Below are 24,889 nucleotides of genomic sequence, written 5' to 3'. Positions count from 1 at the left end.
CAAAACACTGTAAAGTGCCAGTCATATCAAATTCGCGGGCCGCACGAACATTAAACTTTCATAATAAGGCGGGGGCCGCAAACTATCATCCCGCGGGCCGCAAGTGGCCCGCGGGATTGAGACCCCTGTTCTAGGCAAAGGTAAATAATTTCATTGATAATGTTTGATATGAAAACAAAAAAAACTAGTTATCACTCAGACACGTTGGTTCTTCTGGCGCTGATCACATTGGCTTAGTATCAATAAAAGAGCTTTGCAAAATTAAATTTATAATATTTTATTCAAAATCACATTTACATCTTACCACAAAGAGTCAGTTCCTTCAGTTTTTTTGTTGTCTTTTTTTAAGCTTCAAGGATCGCTGCAATTCTCACCAGCACAATTGTGTCTCTCAGCACCCTTTTTAGAAAATAATTTTTTATCACAAACGCTGCAACTGAATGGCTTGTCTCCAGTGTGTGTTGTTGTGTGGCTCGTTAAATGCGAAACTCTTTCCACAAACTGAGCAGGAAAATGGTTTTTTGCAGCGTGTATTCTTGTGTGTTCTGTTAATCGTGACTTTTGAGAGAAACTTTTCCTCCAAATTGAGCAGAAAAAAGGGTTTTCTCCGCTGTGTGTTCTTGCGTGCCTTGTTAAATGAGAATTTTGGGAGAAGCTTTTACCACAAACTGAGCACGAAAAGGGTTTTTCTCCAGTGTGCGTTCTTGTGTGTTTTGTTAACGTTGCATTTTGAGAGAAGCTTTTGCCGCAAACTGAGCAGGAAAAGGGTTTTTCACCACTGTGTGTTCTTGTGTGGCTTGTTATATGCGACTTACGATAGAAACTCTTTCCACAAACTGAGCAGGAAAAGGGTTTTTCTGCAGAGTGTATTCTTGTATGTTCTGTTAATCGTGACTTTTGAGAGAAACCTTTCCTACAAACTGAGCAGAAAAAAGGTTTTTCTCCACTGTGTGTTCTTATGTGGCTTGTTAAATGCGACTTACGAAATAAACTCTTTCCACAAACTGAGCAGGAAAAGGGTTTTTTTGCAGCGTGTATTCTTGTGTGTTCTGTTAATCGTGACTTACGAGAGAAACTCTTTCCACAAACTGAGCAGAAAAAAGGTTTTTCTCCACTGTGTGTTCTTGTGTGTTTTATTAAATTAAACTTTCCAGAGAAGCTTTTGCCACAAACTGAGCAGAAAAAAGGTTTTTCTCCACTGTGTGTTCTTATGTGCGGTTTTAAAGACAACTTTGAAGTTAATGAGTCAGTGTGACATGCCCTTTCACCCTCGGCTTGCCCATCATCATCATCATCATCATCATCGACATGAGCGTCTGATAATGTGTCCTCATTTTGTGCTTGTGATGGCCCCCAGTGGTCTTCATCACCTTCTGTTGTCACATGATGACTTGAACTGCTGCTTGGAGGCTCCGCCCCTCTGTTGTCCTCACCCTCACCCATGTTTTCATCTTCAGTCTTTATAGGGACAACATTCACTGGTGACTTGTTGATCTCCTCCTCCTCCTTCTCCTTTTTGATGTGAGTCAAGTCTGGCTCCTCTTTCACAGAACGGAGATCGTTTTCACTGACGTCTGAAGGACACAAAGACAAACACACATTTTGTTTGGTCAAGTCAAAGCTCATGCGGCGACTTTGTCTTATATTGTTTCTACCGTGCTACCTTGACTTGTGCCTACTGCATATGGAGCGTGCGACCCCGATTTGGACCGGACCATGGGGGTATTTCACAAAATTACGTCCTACGATGTAAACCTCCTTTTACCAGCACAGCTGTGATAAACGAGCATCTGAAAAGGAAGCACGTTGCGGCTGATGCCGATTTCATTCCTGACATAGTCACAGACGTTTCTGGAAGCAAGCTGAAGTTAGCGCACACAGGCTATTGTGTGCGTCTGATGGAACACCTGTTGTGGGACCCAAACATATTGATGCAGACCACTGGGGGCCATCGCAACATAATGTCATTGATAAAATAGAAATCCTTCAAGTGAAATATGTTTACAAGTATTTCTTTTTGCATTGAGAGATAGTTTCATCGTGGGTATCGTATTTTCACGACCATAAGGCACACTTCAAAGTCTTAAATCATCCCCAAAACAAACGAGATGCCTTGTAATTTGACACGCCAATTATATGGACTGAGAAACTCTCTCGACCATGGGCTTGTTCCCCTTGAGGTGTTTCAGAGGGCATTTTAGCACACACTGCTGGCCAAAGTCTGAGACATCTATGCTTCAAATTGACTGTGACATAAACATTATGTGAATACGTTCTTTGGCTGATGGTGCAGGAGAAAGCTGGACAAAAGGGCAGCTGCACACGATGTTGTAGTCTGTCTTATCATTCATGTTATTGCAAGCAAGATACATCACAGGTTTAGACAACAGACTGCAAAAAATAAATAAAAACACACTGCCCAAAGCACACCACTCACATTTCTCTAACCAGCCATCTGATTGGCTGAGGCTCCCGGAATGCATCAGTACTGTTTTTGTGTTGTTTTTATTTCTTATTGGGATATGAATGGCATGGGAGATACATGTTTTGTGATAATTTTATTTCTTTGTTTCATTGTTTGCTTGTAAGCTGTTCAGAGATATTTTTGGTTTTGATTTGAAACCATGACTCTATGGTTCGGTGACCAGTGAAATCCCTCCCCTGACAATCTCAACAAATTCGCACTTGATCTCTGTGCTTCTATTTGTTAGACGAGACGAATGAAAGATTGCGTCGTTTTTTAAAGTAGCGCTGAATGGATCCCCTGCTTGAAAACGGCAGTCTGTTCGGCACGAAAGCGGAAGAACAGGACACACCCCGCTGTGATATGATTGGCTGCTGGCCGTGTGGGGCACTGTCATCAACTCACCGACAGATGTCACCATTTGCGATGCAAATCATTGTCATATTCTTCTAAACATCGGAAAAACTTAAGATTTAAACCGTATGCAAATGAACAAACATTTTAGTTCCCAAACATGAACTTGACAGATTAATTAAACTTAACTTTTGTTTCTGGTTTTGTTGAAACATCTGCCACCATGTTGTCGGTTGGACAGTATTCCAAATGTCATGCCATGTCATTATCCACACCGCTTTTCCTGTACTGGGTCGCGGGAGGGTGCCGGAGCTGACGTGATAAAGTGTTTCTTACTGTCAACATATTTGCACCTTTGCCTTTTTACAGGCTTTTTCGCCAGTGCGATGGTGCCTTGATTGTCCTCAAAACCAATTAGTCGCTCTTTATTTTTTGCATGAGATATTTTTTTTATCTCCCAAGGGGATAGTTCACGTGGATTGAGCTCTTAAGTAACTAAAAAAGTAAAAGAAAAAAATAATTAAGGTTCTTTAAGAATATGAATATGCAAGAAATAAATCTCTCAGATCAACATTTCACATTGTCGTTTGTCAAATGTAGATAAATTGTATTTTTCATTAGGGATTTGTCTGTTGTTTTTCATTTATTTGCACGTCACTATTTAAGTATTTTTTTCTTTTACTATTCTTTACCTCTATCAGTATTTAATTCGATTTTCATGGAATTATTTAAGCTTGCTTATATAATACTACAATATTTATTAATTTTTTTAATACAACAAAATGTTTTCAATATTTTTTAATTATTTTTATTTAAATCTTGAATATTTTTCAACATATTTGTTCATTTAAATGTGTGCAATTATTTTATTTATTCCATTAATACTTAAAATTTCATTCATTATTTTTTATCTTTCAAAATTCGTTCAATATTTATTAAATGTTTCTATATTTATTATGAATTTAATTCACTCAGTATGTGGTTGTGAATTTTAAATTGAAATATGTCGCTGTTTTATTATGTAAATGTTAGAGTGTTAAAAAATATTTCTGTATTTATTTAGGTACTTAAATATTTAATTATTCGTTTCAGTATTCATTAAATTACGGTGATTCACTTTTGCAATTCAGACGCGCAGCAACGAACTGCGTAATGCGGATCCTCTCCTCCGTGGTGACGAAAAAAAAGAAGCGGGAAGATTTACGAAAGCAGGAACGGACCGTGCATCAGCAGAGCGATAAATACACTGTGTTCAGGAGGCGCACACGATATTTCTGCCTTTCTTCATTTTTACTTTGTTTATTAATGTACATTGTTTGCATTGGCCTCAAGGACTCATTCGGCGTGTATGTATTTGTAGTTTTCACTGTGTCACGTGATTTCCTAAAGCCATCAAAGGAAGAGAAATAAAAAAAGAAAATCTGGACATCAGTCTGAATCGTGGCCTTTTCGCTGGACCGGTGTAGCTACACTCTTGACATTCCAAAATCTTTGAGAGAAACTGAGACTACTTGCATTTATCTTTCTTGTTCTATTTAAAGTTCAACTTCTAGTTCAGTTTTTCACCTTTTCACACTGCGTAATGGAGGCCAGTTGAGCAAGTGGAACAAGTGATTTTATTGATGATGGTGGAAGGCACCGATTTCATGAGCACCGTTTCTTCTCACACCTTTTCCATTAGGTACGATTAAAAAGACAACTGAAAAGCATAATGTTAACAAATGTTGTTCCAGGCAAAGGCAATTAATTTTATTTATGTTTGATATAAAGCCACTGATGGTGTAGTGGTACACTCGCCTGAGTTGTGTGCAGGCAGCGTGGGTTCAGTTCCCTCTCAGTGACGGTGTCTATGTCTGCCCTGTGACTGGCTGGTGACCAGTTCAGGGTGTAGTGCGCCTTTCGCCCGGAGTCAGCTGAGATAGGCTCCAGCACCCTCCCGCGACCTTGTACCGGACAAGCGGTGTGGATAATGACATCACATGTTTGATATAAAAACAAAAAAAATCATCATCACTCAGACACAATGGTTCTTCTGGCACTGATCACATTGGCTTAGTGTCAATAAAAAAGCTTTGCAAATTTCAATTTATCATATTTTATTCAAAATCACATTTACATCTTACCGCAAAGAGTCGGTTCCTTCAGTTTTTTTTTCTCCTTTTTTTAAGCTTCAGATCGAATTTTTTAGCACAAACGCTGCAACTGAATGTCTTGTCGCCACTGTGCGTTCTTGTGTGGATTCGTAAATTTGACTTTACAGAGAAAGATTTACCGCAAACCGAGCAGGAAAAAAGGTTTTTCTCCACTGTGTGTTCTTGCGTGCCTTGTTAACGTTGAGTTTTGAGAGAAGCTTTTACCTCAAACTGAGCAAGAAAAAGGGTTTTCTCCAGTGTGCTTTCTTGTGTGGCTTGTCAAACTTGACATATCAGAGAACCTTTTGCCACAAACTGAGCATGAAAAAGTTTTTTCACCACAGTGTGTTTTTGTGTGAATTTGTAAATTAGCCTTTCTAGAGAAGTATCTTCCACAAACCAAGCAGGAAAAAGGTTTTTCTCCAGTGTGTTCTTGTGTGGTTTGTTAAATGCGACTTTTGAGAGAAACTCTTGCCACAAACTGAGCAAGAAAAAGGTTTTTCTCCAGTGTGTGTTCTTGTGTGCGTTTTTAAACTTGACTTTTGAGAGAAACTCTTGCCACAAACTGAGCAGGAAAATGTTTTTTCTCCACTGTGTGTTTTTTTGTGCAGTTTTAAAGACAACTTTGAAGATGAGTCAGTGTGACATGCCCTTTCACCTTTAGTTTGCTCATTGTCATCATCATCGTCACGAGCGCCTGATAATGTGTCCTCATTTTGTGCTTGTGATGGCCCCCAGTGGTCTTCAACACCTTCTGTTGTCACGTAATGACTTGAGCTGCTGCCTGTAGGCTCCGCCCCTCTGTTGTCCTCACTCTCATCCTTGTTTTCATCTTCAGTCTTTATAGGGACAACGTTCACTGGTGACTTGTTGATCTCCTCCTCCTCCTTTTTGATGTGAGTCAAGTCTGGCTCCTCTTTCACAGAACGTCTTCACTGACGTCTGGAGGACACAAAAAGACAAGCACACATTTGGTTTGGTCAAGTCAAAGCTCATGCGGCGACTTTGTCTTATATTGTTTCTACCGTGCTACCTTGACTTGTGCCTGCCGCACACGGAGCAATGCGTGCGACCCCAACTTGGACCGGACCATGGGGGCATTTCACAAAATTACGTCCTACTATGTAAACCTCCCTTTCTTAGCAACACAACAGTGATAAACGAGCATTTAAAAAGGAAGCACGTTGCGGCTGATGCCCGATTTCATTCCTGACATAGTCACAGACGTTTTTGGAAGCGAGCTGAAGTTAGCACACACAGGCTATTGTGTGCGTCTGATGGAACACCTGTTGTGGGACCCTAACATATTGATGCAGACCACTGGGGGCCATCGCAACATAATGTCATTAATAGAATAGAAATCCTTCAAGTGAAATATGTTTACAAGTATTTCATTTTGCATTTATGGATAGTTTCATCGTGGGTACTTTTTGCTTTCATGATAATCTGGATCCCTAAAAGAATTAAAGGGGCCCTGGAATCAGAGTCGCTATTTATTGTATGATTTACGTTTGGGTTTTTTTACCCAAAATGATATTTATCCTGCGAGTACGTTCCGACATTACTCTTTTTATATTCATAAAATTTCTGTTTCTAAATAAATTTTAAAACAAAATTACATTTGAAGAGTAAAAGTTCTTACACAAAAGCATTAAGCAACAACACTTTCACTCTGACTTTCGTGTTGACATATTTGAATAATGACTGTATATATTAAAGTTATCCAATATTTATTCAAATTAGACTAAGATACACCAAAATATTATGAGTTCACTGAATTATTTTGTAACCGCAATGATGTATAACAGCCATAGGGTGTCAGTAATGAGTAACAAAGTAACACAAGACCTCCCATTGTTGATCATTGTCATTTGCATAAATTACCAGGAACTATGAGTTGTGGGGGAGATGCAAACCACCTGGGCCACAGGAACTTTATCAGGAACTAAATGTTCCTGGACTTGTAGGTAGAAAAGGGGGTTGTGACTTTCAGCCTTTTTGAGACCATAGTAAGCCAAAGATGCAGATGCATTCCTTGCAGCATGCGCTTGTTCACTGATGAGATCCGTGCAACCCTGGATGGATGCATTAAATGTATTTTAAATGTTTGGATGAGGTGAAACTACGCACATGTGCACAAAACAGTGCAGAGCCACCGGAGGTTCATTGACCGAGCCAGTAAAAATTTCATAAATAAGACCAATACGTACTTGATTTATGAAAAAAAAACGTAATCCTTTGTGCTTTATCCACTCAAATTCATCACCCGCCATTGATCATTTTGCCGCAGTGTGGACAGTTTTTCGAGTCAGAGTGAATCATTCCATAAGGAATTGCTTGAACAAGATATGTCAGAGTTTTTGTCAAAAACGAGACAAGCCTTCATAAATGAATCACCCAGCCAAGATTGTCTTTGTCATTTGCGAGGAGCAGTCCGGCAAAGAGAAAAGCTTTCCCGCTCCTGTGCGGCCTTTATTGAAGCACAGCAAAGCAATTTGAATATGCAAACTCATAAAGAATGGAAAAACATGAACACTTTGACTTCATCACACCCGTCCACACGCTTCCTGTTGTTCGAACGGTTTCAGCTTACAAGACATGTTAGGGTCACACATCTGCTAAACGGTTTCCTGTCAAACACGGTTCAAGACGTGCATCTGTTTTTGTGGCTTCCTGCTCCACTGCCAGCATTGACACAACTCTGTTACCACTGAACTCACGTTTTCCTGTGTAAGAGGTCCATGTTTTTGTGACCTTCTATTAACCCGTAAGCATAGTTTTGAAACATGATGACATGACAAACTTAATTTCTTTCACAATAATATAAAACTTTCGCAGATGTTGCAAAAACAAATTGGAGAAGCTGTGGAGCAGAGCACAACATCAGTCAGACCCCGGGTCCACGACCAGACTTAATGCATTACGATTGCTACGTACCAGCGAAACCGTCGGGCCCTCCACACAACGGTACGCCTCGATCCTTACTGTGTTCCATGCCACAAAGTGCCCAATACGATACGTGGAAGCGCGCTTCTCTTCATTATTTCTATTTTCAGCTAATCATTTTCCTGCTAAAATTTACACCCTGGCCAGGGTCTGTGCTCAAACTGAGCTTATTCACGACTATGTTGTCTATAGCGATAGTTTTACACTTCTTATTTCTCATCTCTTTAACCACTAGACCTTTCTTTTCTTTATCTTCTGCACATTTCTCCCGCACTAGTCCCATTTACTTAGTTCCTATCATCATTTTTTAAATCGATTTATTTTTTTTTTATACTTTTTCGAATGTTCTTTCAAAGTGCGGTTACTTTGACATCTTTTATGTCTTAATCATTATAGAGGCCTCTTGTTTAAACGATAATTGAAACTAACACAGGGACATTTTCCATGACCAATCAGCCAGCAGACCCACACGCACAAGCTTTCTTTAACGACCCCAAAAGCCCCGACCGCTTGGACACAGGCGCACAACACCCATTGTGAGTAAAAGCATCTCACCGAAAGTTCAGCCGGCCGGCTGTTGAGCGCCTGCGCCCCAGCACCCTGAGACCCTCAATGGAGCAAAATGCCAAAAATGGGGTATATTTTGTTGTTGATGTGTGGGTCTGGCTCAGCTTCCCTCCGGACAGGTCGCCGAGCATGGCAGAATTGGTGATGGAAAGAAATTCTCTGACACAGTCATTTTGGTTAGAAAGAGATTTTATTCTCGTCACATGCTGATGTCAAAAGAAGTCTCCCCAAAAAGAAAAAAGGGAAAGGTGTCCCCTCTCTCCGGCCTTCCCTTCTTATAGGGAATGGCCACACCGGACATGAATATTGAAGGATTGTATTACGATTGCTGGCATTATTTTAAACACTTATGGGACAGAAGGTCAATTATTTAATTTAGCAGGTTCATATTTACTGAATATGTTCAACATTGATAAACAAAAAGCATTTTTCAAATGAAAGTAGAAGTGCAGTGCATCGATAAGATTGACTGGGATTGTAGTCATGGTGTTTACTGATGCATTCATATGCTTAATTTCTATGACTTAGTTTAAATGCAAGACCTCAAACTTGCACACATAGTATTTTCATGACCCACACTCTCATTCAGAACAAACAGATTCAGTCTGCTCAGGTCAAACTGATGACAAACCAGATAGCACTTCATGGACAAATACGACAAAACACATTTTCCACATAGGCCATAGAAGATACAAACATATCAAGTTGGGCCGGGGAGGACGTCACAGGGACGCGATCAAGAACACCAAAAACATAATCTGATCTGGGAAAAAATACACCACACAATCTGTACACTGACGAGATTACAGGGGAATGTGAGCAGGTCAGCCTTGGACGTGGACAGGAGAAGGAGCAAGGACGACCGATTCAACCTCCATGACCCTTGACAAAGAAAACCTATAAAATGTGAGGCTGGGCTGAGATCAGCGCGCCATTTTTCGATTGTGCTCGTCCGAGTACAGTTTCTCGTCAGATTAAGAAAAAGACGCCCAGATATCTGTCTTTGTACTATTTCCTGAACTCCAGAAATCAAAGAAACTAAAATATCGGAACTCTAATCAGTTATTGTTGAGTCTTTATTTGACCCTATTCTTCTTGAGTACAAAAAACGAACACGCATTGGAGTAAGTTTGGCTTTTAAGATTCATTTACTAAATGTTTCTCATTTTCTCGGTGGCTCAACTCCAACAGTGGATATAAAAATACACTACATCTGTCAGCATAGTTTTGAGACATTACAAACTTAATTTCTTTCACAACGTATAAAAACTGGAATATGTAAAATGTTAAATAATCAGTTCAAATTTTAAACTGGGAAAAAAAACACGGAGTTTACCCCCCACTAATGGTTATTCTTTGGCATCCATTTTCTGCACTGATTTCATTTGGCATAAACAAATGTTCAGCAAACCGGCAAGTAAAAGGCAATATTTAAAAATAAAACGGCAATAACCTTGAACGCATTCCCCCAAACAACTTAATGTTGTGATGCATATTTTTAACGATAGAAAGTCGTTCTTGACAAAGCAAATGAGAGTAAGACGTGTACAAACCTGCTCTGTGTAGCACAACACGAGGCTGCTTGCAACCTTCGCCCAGAAGTTGAAGATGTTGCTCGTTCTCTTCTTTTATTCCACAATGTTCCTCTTTGTACTTGGGTGTCGTTCTTTCACACATTTTCAAACGCCAATCTCAACAAATCCGCACTTGATCTCTGCTTGGCGATAACTCGTGTGCTTCTCTTTGTTCGACGAGACGAATGAAAGATGGCGTCGTTTTTTCAGAGTCGCACTGAAAGAATATCCTCCGAGAAAATGGCAGTCTGTTCGGCACGAAAACGGAAGAACAGGACACACCCCGCTGTGATTTGATTGGCTGCTGGCTTTGTGGAGCACTGTCACCAACTCACCGACAGATGTCGCCATTTGCGATGCAAATCATCGTTATCTTCTTCTAAACATAGAGAAAAACCCAAGATGCACATGAAGAAACATTTTAGTTCCCAAATATGAACTTGAGAGATGTATTGAATTTTACTTTTGTTGCTGGTTTTGTTTATATATCTGACACCATGTTGTTGGTTGGATAGTATTCCAAATGTATTTCCCTGTTATTAACAGTTGACATGATAAAGTGATACTTTATGTCAACATATTTGCCTTTTTACAGGGTCTTTCACCAGGTTGTGATGTGATTGCGAATTTTAAATAAAAATATGTCACTCTTTTATTACTTAACTGTTATTGTGTTTGAAAATGATTTCGGTATTTATTTAAAGTACTGTAATATTTCATTATTCGTTTCAGTATTTATTAAACTACAATAATTCACTATTAATTTCAAGATTCATTGATCTGTTTTAGGAATAATTTAGTATTCAATGTTTAATAGTTACAGTATTTACTTTTTAAATTTTTGTTTCACCATTTTGTTCAATCTTAATCTTATGGAAAATTATTTTGCAAGCACCTGTAGTGTATTTTCACAAGGTCTGACATAGACAACTTATTTTATGGCCATGACAACTGTTGCTTTGAACTCCCTCAGGGCTTCCTGACTCCCCCTTTGACACGTAGATTGCCGCCCTGAGAGGCACGAGACTTTAACTTTATTTACGGGGGTCAGGAAGCAGAACAGGGGTTATCTGCGTCCCAAGGAGGGGGTTTACAAAAGAGGGGTCTGGCGCCGGGAAGTCGCACCTTCGCGGAGTCTGTGCCCCGCAGCCATGGGGGCAGTTTGAGGAGTCAGCTAAGAGACAGCTGGATAAAATGCATATGCAATAAGGGAAAATTAGATATTCATGTCCTTTGTTTGCCTTCCCTATAAGAAGGGAAGGCGCGAGAAGGGGACACCTTTTTCTTTTGGGAACTTCTGACATCAGCTGAGATCAATAAAATCTTCTTCCAACCACCGGTGTGTGTCAGAAGTTTTTTCCATCACCAAGCCAACCTTGCCTGGCGACCTGTCCGGAGGGGAGCTGAGCCAGACCCGCACATCAACAGCGGAAATTTACCTCATTTTTGGCGTCACGAACAGGATTCGTGCTCCAGTGAGGGCCTCCGGGTGCTGGGGTGCAGGCGTTCAACAGCCGGCCGGCTGAACTAGAGGTGAGTTGCTTTTACTCACAATGGATGTTGGGCGCCTGTGTCTGAGCGGTCGGGGGTTCTGGGGCAGTTAAAGAGAGCTTGTGCGTGTGGGTCTGCTGGTTGGTTGGTCATGGAAAATGCTGTCCCTATGTCTTGGTTTTTGGAGTAGGAAAGGCCGTTGTAAGGATTAAGACATGAGAAAAGGTCAAAGTAACCGCACTATGCAAGAACATTAGAAAAAGTATAAAAAAACTGATGAAAGAAACTAAGTAAATGGAGCCTTAGTGAGGGGACACGGAGTAACCCACTATGCAATAACATTAGGAAAGTATAAAAAAAAAGATGAAAGAAACTAAGTAAATGGAGCCTTAGTGAGGGGACACGGAGTAACCCACTATGCAATAACATTAGGAAAGTATAAAAAAAATGATGAAAGAAACTAAGTAAAGAGACTTGTGCGGGAGTGGTCAAAGAGATGAGAAACAAGAAGTGGATAGCTCCGAGACTGCTGTTGAAAAGCTAAGAAGCGAACTATGGATGATATAGTCGTGAAAGGCTTAGTTTGAGTACAGACCCTGGCCAGGGTGTAAATTTTTGCAGGAAATTATGAGCTGAAAAGACCACTAATGAGATAAGAAGAGAAGATATGAAATAGAAGAGATGATGAGATGAGAAGTTCGGACAGTTTGGCATGAGAGAAATCCGAACAGAAGTAGAGACGCGCGCTATCACGTATCGTTTGGGCAAGCGAGGCATGGAGCGCATTTGAGGCACGAGACGCACTTCAGTGTTGACGGCGCGGAGCCAGGAGCTGTCGTTGTGTTCGGTATGTTACGGAGGTTCCTTGTCAAGCCGGTTCGATTCCGCTGTTTGAGACATATCCGGTGATCAAATGCGCTCTGGTCAAGGCCACGCAAAATCAAGAACCTGGCTGCGGTCCACGTTTGGCATAGGATGTACGCAGGGGTTTATGAAGTGATATGGGTACGTGGAAATTAGGCCTAATTAGGGGGTTTAATAATGGTATACCAGTATATGAATGATATGTGCACACAATAGAAATGTTTGAAAGTGTCGCGGTTCTATGAACCGTGTGGGAAGGAAGGAGGACCCGAAAGCGACAGGTGAGTGGGAAACAGGGTTTATTGAAGGCTGGAGTGGGGATGCGAGCTGGAGAGAGTCCACCGCAAGGCAGGCGTCGTCCAGGACAGCGTCGAAGGAAGCCGACGGGCCAGTGCCGGGTGGCGCGGACGAGGGTGCGGTCGAGCGAGACGTGTTGGGAGGCGAAGTCGGGCTGGAGTGGTAGCGCGAAGCACGGCGGAGCGGAGAGCGCTGGCGGGATGTTTGCCGGGCGGGATCTCGGAGGCGCTGGCGTGCGGAGCGGGACCAGACGGGTTCAGGTCGGCTAGAGGGGGGAGACGGCAGAGCAGGGGTCAAGCAAGCACGAGAGCAAGGCGAGTCAGGCGAACGGGAAACAAGACGAGACATGAGCCAGTACCACGTGAGGTGACAAGATAATCCGGCGTCGGACTCCTGGCGTGGCTGGTTCTTAAGCCGGCGCTGATTGCCGGCAACGAGCTGCAGGTGCGCCGGAGCCGACGCCCACTTTCTCCGGAGGAGAGCCTGGCTGGGTGGATCGTGAACCTGTAACAAACAGAACTGCCACGCCCTCCTCCCCGACCCGAACCGTCACAGTACCCCCCCCCTAACGGACGCCTCCTGGCGTCCTACCCGGCTTGTCCGGGTGAAGTGCGTAAAACTCCCTGATGGGGGCGTCGGTCAGAAACAGTTTTCGGGAGATCCAGGAGCGCTCCTCCGGACCGTAACCCTCCCAGTCCACCAGGTACTGGTAGCCCCGGCCCCGGCGCCGAACGTCCAGGACTTTTGCCACCGTGTAAGCCGGGTGGTCGTCTATTATCATGGGGGGTGGGGGGGGTGCCGCCGGAGGGCTCAGAGGGCTGGAGGATACCGGTTTGAGGAGGGAGACATGGAATGTGGGGTGAATCTTCAGGGAGTCGGGAAGTTTGAGTCGAACAGAGCATGGGTTGATGATTCTTTCGACGGGAAAGGGACCGATAAAGTGAGGAGCCAGCTTACGAGACTCGACTTGTAGGGGAAGATCGCGTGAGGAGAGCCACACCATTTGGCCAGGCACGTAGTCCGGGGCTGGGGACCGACGGCGATCAGCCAGTCGCTTGGTCCTCTGGGCTGTTCGGATGAGGGCGGCCCTCGCTTCGGCCCACACCCCCCGGATCCGGCGGAGGTGCTCCTCCACGGAAGGAATGGCCACGGTATGCTCCTGGTCCTTGAAGAGAGGTGGTTGGTAACCGAAACAGACCATGAAGGGAGACATACCTGTGGCCGTGGTGGAGAGGGAGTTATGGGCGTACTCGACCCAGGGTAGTGCGTCGCTCCAGGAGTCCGGGTTGCGGGCCACCACGCATCGGAGGGCGGCTTCCAGGTCCTGGTTGGCCCGCTCCGTCTGGCCGTTGGATTGGGGGTGGTAGCCCGAGGAGAGACTGGCGGTGGCCCCGACTGCCTTGCAGAATTCCTGCCAAACTTGTGAAGCGAACTGGGGGCCCCGGTCGGACACGATGTCCTCCGGGATGCCGTGGGGTCGGAAAACGTGTTGGGTGACGAGTTTGGCGGTCTCAAGCGCGGTGGGCAGCTTGGGCAGGGGGACGTAGTGGACGCTTTTGGAAAACCTGTCGACCAGGGTGAGGATGACTGTGTGTCCGTTGGACGGAGGGAGACCGGTAACAAAGTCCAGGGCGATGTGCGACCATGGACGGCTTGGAATCGGCAGGGGCTGGAGGAGGCCGGCGGGGACCGCGTGGGAGGCCTTTCCGCGGGCGCAGACGGAGCAGGCTCGCACGAATTCCCGGGTATCCTTAGCCATCCGGGGCCACCAGAAACGCTGCTGGAGGAAGCGGAGAGTGCGTGCCACCCCCGGGTGGCAGGTGAGTGTGGATGAGTGCCCCCATTGCAGTACCTGTGACCGCACGGTGTCGGGAACGAACAAGCGGTCGGAAGGGACTGGGCGCGGGTCTGGTTGCTGCTCCTGAGCGTTGCGGACGACCTGCTCGATGTCCCAGGTGGCCGCCCCCAGTAGACAGGCCGAGGGAAGAATGGGCTCCGGAGCGTCAGGGCTGGCAGGGGGCGAGAACTGACGTGAGAGGGCGTCCGCCTTCCCATTGTTCGAGCCGGGGCGGAAGGAGAGGGTAAAATTGAAACGGCTCAAGAACAAGTTCCAGCGTGCCTGGCGGGGGTTGAGTCTCTTGGCGGACTGCAGGTATGCCAGGTTTTTGTGGTCGGTCCAGACCAAAAAAGGGGTCGAGGTGCCCTCGAGCCAGTGCCGCCACTCCTGGAGAGCCCATACCACCGCGAGGAGTTCTCGATTGCCCACGTCGTAGTTTCGCTCGGCGGGGGATAGGCGCCTGGAAAAGAAGGCACACGGATGGACTACCTGGGTGCCGGAATCCCGCTGGGAGAGGACGGCCCCCGCCCCGGTGTCGGAGGCGTCCACCTCCACGATGAACTGGAGGGCGGGGTCTGGGTGCCGGAGTACGGGGGCGCTGGTGAAGGCCTTCTTCAGGTGGGTGAAGGCCTGGGCGGCCGCCGGGGTCCACTGGAATGTGGTGGCTGTGGACGTAAGCGCGGTGAGTGGACTGGCGACCTTACTGTAGTCCCGGATGAAACGGCGGTAGAAATTTGCGAATCCGAGAAAACGTTGCAGCTCCTTCCGGGTGGTGGGCTGGGGCCACTCCGCCACGGCCTGGATCTTGGCCGGGTCGGGGCGAAGTTGCCCCCTGGCGATGATATAGCCAAGGAAGGGCACCGAAGGGACGTGGAACTCGCATTTCTCGGGCTTCACGTAGAGGCGGTTCTCCAGGAGGCGCTGGAGGACCAGTCGAACATGCCGGCGGTGATCTGCGAGAGAGCGGGAGAATATGAGGATGTCGTCGAGGTATATGAATACGAACCGGTTGAGCATGTCGCGGAAAACGTCCGTCATGAGGGTCTGGAAGACGGCGGGGGCGTTGGTAAGTCCGAAAGGCATCACCAGATACTCGAAGTGCCCCAATGGTGTGTTGAATGCCGTCTTCCACTCGTCCCCCTCCCTGATGCGGACCAGGTGGTACGCATTTCGTAAGTCCAACTTTGAGAAAATCTGGGCCTCACATAGGGGTTCGAACGACGGGTCGATGAGGGGGAGCGAAGACTTGTTTTTGACCGTTATTTGGTTTAATGGTTTGAAGTCAATGCAGGGGCGGAGCGAGGCGTCCTTCTTTTTTACGAAAAAGAAGCCCGCGCCCAGAGGAGAAGACGAGGGGCGGATGAGACCGGTCGCAAGTGACTCCCGGATGTACGTCTCCATGGCCTCCTTCTCTGGCCTGGAGATGTTGTATAGCCGGGTGTTGGGCAGGGGGGCCCCCGGGAGGAGGTCGATGGCGCAGTCGTACGGACGATGGGGGGGGAGGGTACGGGCAAGGTCCTTGTTGAAGACCTGCGCCAGGTCGTGGTAGTCCGGGGGAACGGAGGAGACGTCAGGGGGAGGGGGGGGGGGAAGCGTAGAGGAAGGGGGCGGATCCGCTGAACGCAGGCAGTGGGAGTGGCAGAACTCACTCCATCCTGTCAGCACGCACCTCCTCCAATCGATGGTGGGATTGTGGGTCTGGAGCCAGGGGAACCCTAAGACCAGGGGGACCTGGGGAGAGTGAATCAGAAAAAATCTGATGGACTCCCGGTGATTTCCAGAGACGATGAGGGTCAGGGGAGCGGTCTGTTGGGAGACCCGGGCGATGAGATGTCCGTCCAGCGCGACCACCCTTCGGGGAGACAGAATGGGTTCCATGGTGATGCCGAGCTGGCGGGCAAGGGTCAGGTCCAAGAAGCTGCCGTCGGCCCCCGAGTCGACCAGCGCGGTGACCGAGCGGGGGGTGTGTGGACCCAGCAGCCGGGCGGAGATGGACATCCGGGAAGAAGAGCCAGAAGCGGAGACCAGCAGGCTCGGCGTTGGGCTCTCCCTCAACGACGAGCCTGCTCTTTTGGGTTACTGGGACAGTGGATCAAGACGTGGCCGGGGAGGCCGCAATACAGGCAGAGCTGATGGGACCGACGGCGCTGGCGCTCCAGAGGGTCCAGAGTAGTTCTTCCTACCTGCATCGGTTCCTCCGCGCCGGTGGATAGCTGAACCGGCGATGGCGAGCGAACCTCGGGTCGGGGAATGGCTGCCCGGGCGGCGACTCTGGCGGGGCGTCGGAAACGATCAGCCTGCCGGTCCCGCAACCGATGGTCCACCTTGATGGCCAGGGCGATTAGTTCTTCGAGCGTCGTGGTTTCGTCTCGGATCGCCAGCTCGTCCTTGAGGGCGTCGGTCAACCCGTTGAGAAACGCCTCGCGGAGAGCCGGCTCGTTCCAACGGCTCTCGTGGGCCAGGATGCGGAATTCCACCGAGAAATCGGCCGCGGAGCGGGAACCCTGTCGGAGGGAGAGGAGCCGGCGGGACGCCTCGCGCCCCTGCACCGGGTGGTCGAAGACACGGCGTAACTCCTGGCTGAAATCCGCGTAAGTAGACATCGCAGGAGACGCCGCCTCCCACAATGCGGTTGCCCACTTGGCGGCGCGGCCGCGAAGCAAGTTGATGGTATAAGCGATCCTGGCCCGTTCGGTAGCGTAACTGTGGGGCTGGAGGTCGAAAACCAGGGAAGTGCTGAGTAAGAATTGGCTACACGAGCCCAAGTCCCCGGAGTAGGGTTCGGGAGTAGGAACGTGGGGCTCTCGACCGCCCGCATAATGCAATGCGGCGGCCGGGGGGGCCAGGGTCGCGTCCCTGGGGAGGTTGGAGGGGGGAGCGAGTGAACCCACCTGGTTAGAGAGGTGCGAGAGCTGGTGTTGGATGGCCTGGAGGGAGCCCGGAACTTCCTGCAGCATTCGATCATGGCGCTCGAGCACGCTGCCCTGGTGGGCAAGCGCTTCGCCCAGGGGGTCCGTGGTCGCGGGGTCCATTAACTTGGCCGGATTATTCTGTCGCGGTTCTATGAACCGTGTGGGAAGGAAGGAGGACCCGAAAGCGACAGGTGAGTGGGAAACAGGGTTTATTGAAGGCTGGAGTGGGGATGCGAGCTGGAGAGAGTCCACCGCAAGGCAGGCGTCGTCCAGGACAGCGTCGAAGGAAGCCGACGGGCCAGTGCCGGGTGGCGCGGACGAGGGTGCGGTCGAGCGAGACGTGTTGGGAGGCGAAGTCGGGCTGGCGTGGTAGCGCGAAGCACGGCGGAGCGGAGAGCGCTGGCGGGATGTTTGCCGGGCGGGATCTCGGAGGCGCTGGCGTGCGGAGCGGGACCAGACGGGTTCAGGTCGGCTAGAGGGGGGAGACGGCAGAGCAGGGGTCAAGCAAGCACGAGAGCAAGGCGAGTCAGGCGAACGGGAAACAAGACGAGACATGAGCCAGTACCACGTGAGGTGACAAGATAATCCGGCGTCGGACTCCTGGCGTGGCTGGTTCTTAAGCCGGCGCTGATTGCCGGCAACGAGCTGCAGGTGCGCCGGAGCCGACGCCCACTTTCTCCGGAGGAGAGCCTGGCTGGGTGGATCGTGAACCTGTAACAAACAGAACTGCCACGCCCTCCTCCCCGACCCGAACCGTCACAGAAAGTCTGCAGAAGTAATGATAATGATATACAAGCGCTTTGAAAATCAATAGAGACGTACCGATAATAATATTAACTATAATGTGATTGTATTAATATAAGGATGAAGAAAGTAAGAATGGCAAAAATGACTGAATATCGGAAAATCCAAAACGCGCACACGTCCATGTGCTGCGCGTGAACGCGCGCACGCGTGGCCGTTGGCCGCCAACCTTAGAGGGTTGTGTACATGTAATAGTTTCGAGAAAAATAGCCATCAAAACGAGAATTATCATAAGCCAAAATGAAATAGATTGAATTGTTGTCAGTTTATTGTTTGTGTCTGTTCTTTTCGTGAACATTGTCTTCTATGGAGTGGGCCCGTGTCTGTGTCTGTCTGCGTCTGTTTGTGTGTCAAAATGTGGGGAAAGAGTCATTAAATGGTTAAAGGGGGGCATCACGAGATCGATAAGGAATGTTCTAGCAAAATTGTGCCTTGAAAAACAAAAAATGTGAAATTTTAAGGGGTGTCAAACCTGAGGTGCGGGGGCAGAATTTGGTTCTCTAACTGAGAGGCAAGGTAGGTTGAGTAAGAAAAACGTAAGTGAATTGGAACGAGCGGAAAGTTTAGGGGGAAGGAGCTGTTGCCATTGGCTTGAGATTGCCTGCTCGTAAATTGGCAGGGAGGAGTGGCCGGTAAACTGGAGCCTTTGGTAGGGGGCGTAACCCCTGGTAACCCGGGGACCGCGTGATCGGCGTATGAACAGTGAGGCGCCCCCCCTTCCCTTCTTTTTCTGCTGTGAGCGTCTAGGATAGGCTTGTACACGAGGGCGGCCAAGGAGAAGACGAGTAATTTACATAATTAATGAATGAAGGGTTGAGAACTTGTTTTAAGGAAGTGTACGATTGGAAAAATGAATGACGTTTGAAGGATTGAGGAAGTGCAAAATGAAGGAATGAGGAAGTGCAAAATGAGGGGTTGAGAACTGTTTTAAGGAAGAACGAAAGAAAATTAATGCTTAATGAAGGGATTCAGTGAAATATTTTCTTGACAGACAGTGAGAACGGTCAGAAAAGGAATTTGGGGAAGTGAGTAAGTTACGTGTGGTGTCAAGAGATTTAATTGGTCGGGGGCAGGAAAATGTTTGATAAATATGGCCAGAACCATACAGCACTACAGAAATACTAGAGTATACAACATGGAATTCCATGAATTGGAAAATACAGTTACAAGCAGGCTAGCCATAACTAATGACTTTTAATAAATAGAATGTTATTTAACATTGTGTCTAAATATTTTAGCAGGCAGATCCAGGATCCTGCGTTCACCTCCTGTTTCTGACCCCAACAGAAGATGTCTTCTGCCTTTGCTTTGAGGTAGTGAACAACGAGGGGTTTCAAAGGGGGGATTTCAGCCTCCCCCACCGAGGTGGGTTCATAAAGCCTGGGTGGAACTAGCAGAGTACAAATGGCCTGATTGGGAAACTTAGAATATGGAATGGAAGTTGAGCTGTCTTCAATTCAGTCTGCAGGTGGCTGGACTGTTAAATCACTCAATCTAACTATACGAACTCTAGTAAGAGGAAACAATTTAACTATTCGTATAGGGCAACTGATTTATAAAATACTTGTGAGTTACATCTTAGAAGAGTAGCAGTCATATGGAATTAAATTAAAATAGAAGGAAAATATACATGTGGCAACAACTAACAGAGGGATTTAATGCAGCAGAGTTGGAAATTAGCCAATGGTAAATTATAAATCACCAGATTTGATCAGATGATTAGGCGATACATTTCTATCAATACTTTCTCGGTTGACAGCGGCATGGGAAAAGGAAAATAAATAAATAAAAAAATAAAAATAAAAAAGCAAAACAAAACAAACTGTTCATTTGAGGCATCATTAAAGGGGGGTATTGTAGGCTTCCCATAGTTAGCTAGACAGATTAATTCTTGAGGACAAAGCATTCGTGGATTGATTAGGAATGAACAATTTGCAGCTCGAACAGTGAAGTTGAATGACCACAAACTTTTAGTCGGAGAAATCTTATAGGGAGTTACAAAACAGGAAGAAATTATATACACTTAACTACTGTAATTAAGATCATGTGACAACACCAAGGAATTACACACAGAAAACAATAAAATGAACTAGAAAAAGGGGAGGCACGAACGTAGTAAATTGACGTTGAGGAAATACGAATAATTAAATAAACGAGTAAGAAATCAAGACAAAACAAAATGGAGTTTGACAACCTGCAAGAGAGGTTCGAGATGACAACAAATGAGAAGATAAACACATGGATGTGGGAAGAAAAAAGAACAGTTGTAATCCAAGAGGTATTAAACAGAAGAACTTGAAGATACAGCACAATTTAAGGTGTGAAGGTTTTTTAACAATTGAAGCAAACAAAGAGGGGATTTGAACCATGTTCTAGGATTATAGGTGTAATTTGGAAGGCTACGGGAATAACTTTAAACATACAATTCAATGTTCATTTTAGGATTAATTTGAGGAGATTAGAGCCAATGAGGAGGCGGAGCTATTTTCAAGGTAAATTAGGTCTTGCAATTGATATCCATCTAATCTATTGGACTACAATTAGTTGGAAAGGAGTTGGGAAAGCAATAATACTGGTAATGGAGGATTGGAGCTGTTGATTGAAGAAAATTAGCTCTGATTCTGTGAAATAACTCATTTGCGTGTGATTTCCAGGTTTTGTGAGAGGATGGAAATGTGTCAGTCACTAGTGCGGTGTGTGTGTGTGTGTGGGGGTGGCCACCATTAAAATACACTTAGACTATATGTTGAGAATGGGAGTCAATCAACCACATGGGGGATTGTTTAATTGATAAAAGGTAGCATGCTTGAAGAGGCATGTGTGAAGATATTCAAGTTCATTGAGATTTGGAGATGATGTGATCAAGATAAGAGGATAAATTCCTCTCTCCTGGAACTATATACTGCATAAGCTGTGCGGTTCAACAAATGGGATACACTGACTGATCGGTGACGGTTCTTGACCAAATCTGTGTGGACGAATAATTTGGAAGTGGTACATTTTATGGCACCATTTGACAACCAAATTAGTCAAATGGAGAAGGCCTATTGCGGTAATAGTGCTGGACACAACTGTGCCAGCTGTGAATGACTTTGGACTGTATGAGAGGTGACACAGATGTCGACTATGAGACGAACAAACTTGGACAGTGACCCTACATATGGCATTCGTGCCAGAGGCTGAGACCAAAAGACAATTGTGACTTCGTGGAATGTTTTGTTTTTTAACCTTTTTTTCAGCTTGAATGCTCAGCCGTTGCTAAGGGAACAGACGCTGTGTTGGTTATATGATTTATGTTAATTTTGCAGGTTGTGGATCACCTTCTGAGAGGATGATATGCTATATTTGTTGATTTTTTAACCCTAACCCTTTATTTTTCATGTTTGATTGATTTTGTTGATGATGAATTCAGGCTGATTTACAGGATGGACGCTGCTGATTCCAGTTCCGAGATTATGTGGTGTTTGATTTGTATGTTGTGGTTTGTTGTCGTAAGTGGGTGTTTGTTTATTGAGGTGTGTTTTGTTAGAGCCGTTTCCATGTCAGGCACGTTGCGGGAGCAGCTACTGGATGGAAAGTGATTTTGTTCGCGTGAGTTGTTTCCAGTTGTGTTTCAGCATCCAAGTGAGTGTCCATTCCAGAAGGAGAGACGGCTGGTCAACTAATTAAGTCTGGTTCGTCACGGGTAGGATGGTCTGGAATTGCTGTTTTGTCGGTTTTTATTGTTATTTGTGTTGACACATGTGGGGCATGTGTCAAAGGGGGGAGATGGATGCAGTATTTTGTTCACATAATTGTTTTTGCCTGTAAAGAGGTTTAAGTGTTAACAGGACATATCAACAATGATCATGCTGAGGTGAAAGAGTTGAAGATTGGGCCCAGCAGGAAGAATGCAAGCAGAGCGCTCGGGTCTCACCTCAATCTACTGTGGGACCAGGACGTCAGGCAGCCCCCACGCAGGAGATAAGGGGTGATAGTTATAAACCAGTGCAAGTCCCTCCTTTGTAGTCAGAAGTGCCCCTTCTAAAACCCATGTGTCCTTAGGCGATTGCATTATTAAACAGTGTCATCGGGTCATCAAAACAGCTAGCGCGTGTGCGTCGTAGTTTGCATTGAAAGATGCAGCATAAATTATATTTCAAAATTTGGATAATAACTAAAGCAAATTTAGAACGATAAAAAGATAATTGGCTACAAAATCATTGGGGTGAAATTAATCTTCAATTCAAGTAGGGGTGTTTTAAAAAAAAAAAAAAAAAAAAGAAATCCAAGATCTTAAAAGGATAAAGGCATGATACGTGGAATCTGACTTGGCAATATGGAAAGCGCAAAAGCTAAAGTGGCAAACTACGATTAACTATTTGAGAAAAACTATAATGTATTCAGTCTCGAGGAAGACTGAATGCAGTAAAATTGCAATAAGAAGGATAATAAACCAGCCTAGAGTGTCACAATGTACTGGAAACATAAGTTTGGGATTGCCCCTGAGAGTGAAATTCCTCTCTGAACCCCTCCTTTTTACCCCTGGCAGCAACTAATGAAACAACGATACTGATAGGAGATACAATTGGGTTAAAACAGAACACGCAAGGTTAGAGGTCATGCCAAACAAAATACGTCTAATGTTGCATGCTCCAGTTTGGTGACGGTTGTACTGAGGTAATTCAATGAATGGAACGGCATTTTGAGATAGTAATTATATGGGAATATGACGAATTGTCATGTTATGAGGGGACTTTTGATATACAGTAAAGTAGAAATTTTAACTTGCAGATAATCCAGTTTAAAGGCTAGTGACTCATTGGTTGAGGAAAACGGGGTCATATAAGAGTTAGCTGAAAAAGAATAGCTAAATTATGGTTGATGTGTTCATGGGAATTAAAAGGGAATAATAAATAGAAGACAAAACCAATTGGCATCGGAATAGGTAAAATATGATGAGGATACCTATTGGGAGAAATAATTTAGGTTTGGATGATTAATAGCCAGGAATTTTTGTTTTTACAAGACAGACCTTTAGGGGATTCAATATAATTTAAAATAATTTATAGATGACACGTGCTGTTAATTGTGAGTTGATTACATCTAGTCATGGTTATGAGGGATTAGGTTAGTGAGCTCTTATGGGAGACAGGTTGCCAGGGCGAGACGTGAATGGATTGAAACTTCCGCCAGTGACCCGTCCAATAGTGTCATCACCACACAGCTGTTCCAGGTGGCCGTCCTTAAGGGCGTGCCCCTTCCCGTTACTGACGTCATGCGAAACAGTCCGTCAATGAGAAACTGCTAGTCGGTTTGAGTAGTGCACACATTTTTGCGTCAATTTGCAAGACATCAATGAAAGGAAATATTGTCTTGGATGTAGAAAGAGAATTGCTACATTTGCGGGTCCAGAGGGCCAAGAGTGCAAATTCATTGGGAAAGGATAAAGAATATGGAAAGGAAAAAAAAGAGGAAAATAAATAAGGGGGGGGGCAGCGAATGCTGCGGCTAATACAGACAGCTCCCACTGCGCTTGCGCCTTCCGTTTCTGCTGCTCCTGCGCCAGGTTCTGGTGATGCAGCGCCACAGCAGGCTTGTTGTCCGCACCAGCCGGTCAGCAAGGTCACGTAACAAAAGTATGAGTGGTTATAGACATGGGTTGTGAGTGGGACGTGCCATTGCTGTGGGGTGTTGGGTCACTGGGTGATGAGCTGTCCATACTGAGCCACTTCCTGAAAGGTGCCATCCTGTGGTCCAGTGCCATACCTGTCACAAAGAGCTCCACCAGCGAGGGGGCGCCACCGCTACCCACTCCTCTGACAACGCTTCCATGGCCTCTCAAAGCACACTTGACTCCTCAACCAGATTGGGACCCCCATTCCGCAATAGGGGTGCCCGCGGAGCCTCAGCGTTCAAGGACTGGCAGGTCCCGGCATTCCGGTGACGGTAGATGGACAACAGTTTTTGATGGTGGGACAAGATACTCCCGGCTTTACAAGCTCCCTCTGCACATCGCAGTGAGCAACAAGACTGTCAACCCTTGTGGACTTCTGGAGATTGCCCGAGTCACTGCAGTGGACCGACACCACACAAATGAAACTAACACTGGTATTTGAGTGGCATTACCAGATGGGACTGAATTTGACTATGCACATCCGCCGGGGGACGCATACGTTGTGCTCTCCTCCATTCCAGTAGACTGGGCAGCTCTGAAACCAGGGTCTCCATCCTCCCGCGGTTTGTACGTCCTGCTTCTGCTCAGGTCTGTGTGGCGTAGCCGCTTCCACTCATTCAAACCACCAATTGATACTTTGCATTGAACACTGAGTTACGATGATTTGGTTTGCCAGTGTGCATTCACCCAAAATCGAGGGTGAGAAATAGATCTTACATGATGATTAGGTGTTTGTTATGTCTACCGGCGTTGCCTTGCATGTGCGCCTTGCTCCGGAGCAGAGGAGACAGTATGAATGGTCTACGTTCGCCTGCCACAAATCACATTAACTGACGGCGCGCATTATCATACTAAAGACTTAGGCCCCATGGTGAAGACGACTGACGGGTTTTCAGTTCAGATGTTGAATACTCTGTTTCACTATCAGGGTAGCGTATTTCAGCCCCATTACAAATTCATTTGTTTTGGAACATTACCAAATTTCTCGACA

The 24,889-nt window shown here is 46.0% G+C and overlaps 1 long non-coding RNA gene across 1 annotated transcript; it reads right to left on the bottom strand.

Annotated features, from left to right (window-relative positions):
* Positions 1–1,445: 1,445 nt before the first annotated feature.
* On the bottom strand, positions 1,446–10,158 carry LOC148341922 (uncharacterized). Its single transcript, XR_015839847.1, has 3 exons — positions 10,017–10,158; positions 5,609–5,892; positions 1,446–1,574 (listed from the first exon to the last, which is right to left on the bottom strand). It is a non-coding gene; the product is annotated as an uncharacterized LOC148341922 (long non-coding RNA).
* Positions 10,159–24,889: the final 14,731 nt, after the last annotated feature.

Source organism: Idiotropiscis lumnitzeri, chromosome 2 (assembly GCF_059441095.1).
Source record: "Idiotropiscis lumnitzeri isolate Australia: NSW breed Sydney's pygmy pipehorse chromosome 2, RoL_Ilum_1.0, whole genome shotgun sequence".
NCBI classification, from domain to species: domain Eukaryota; kingdom Metazoa; phylum Chordata; class Actinopteri; order Syngnathiformes; family Syngnathidae; genus Idiotropiscis; species Idiotropiscis lumnitzeri.
Note: the sequence above shows the minus strand (reverse complement) of the source record. Positions and strands in the feature narration are given on the sequence as shown.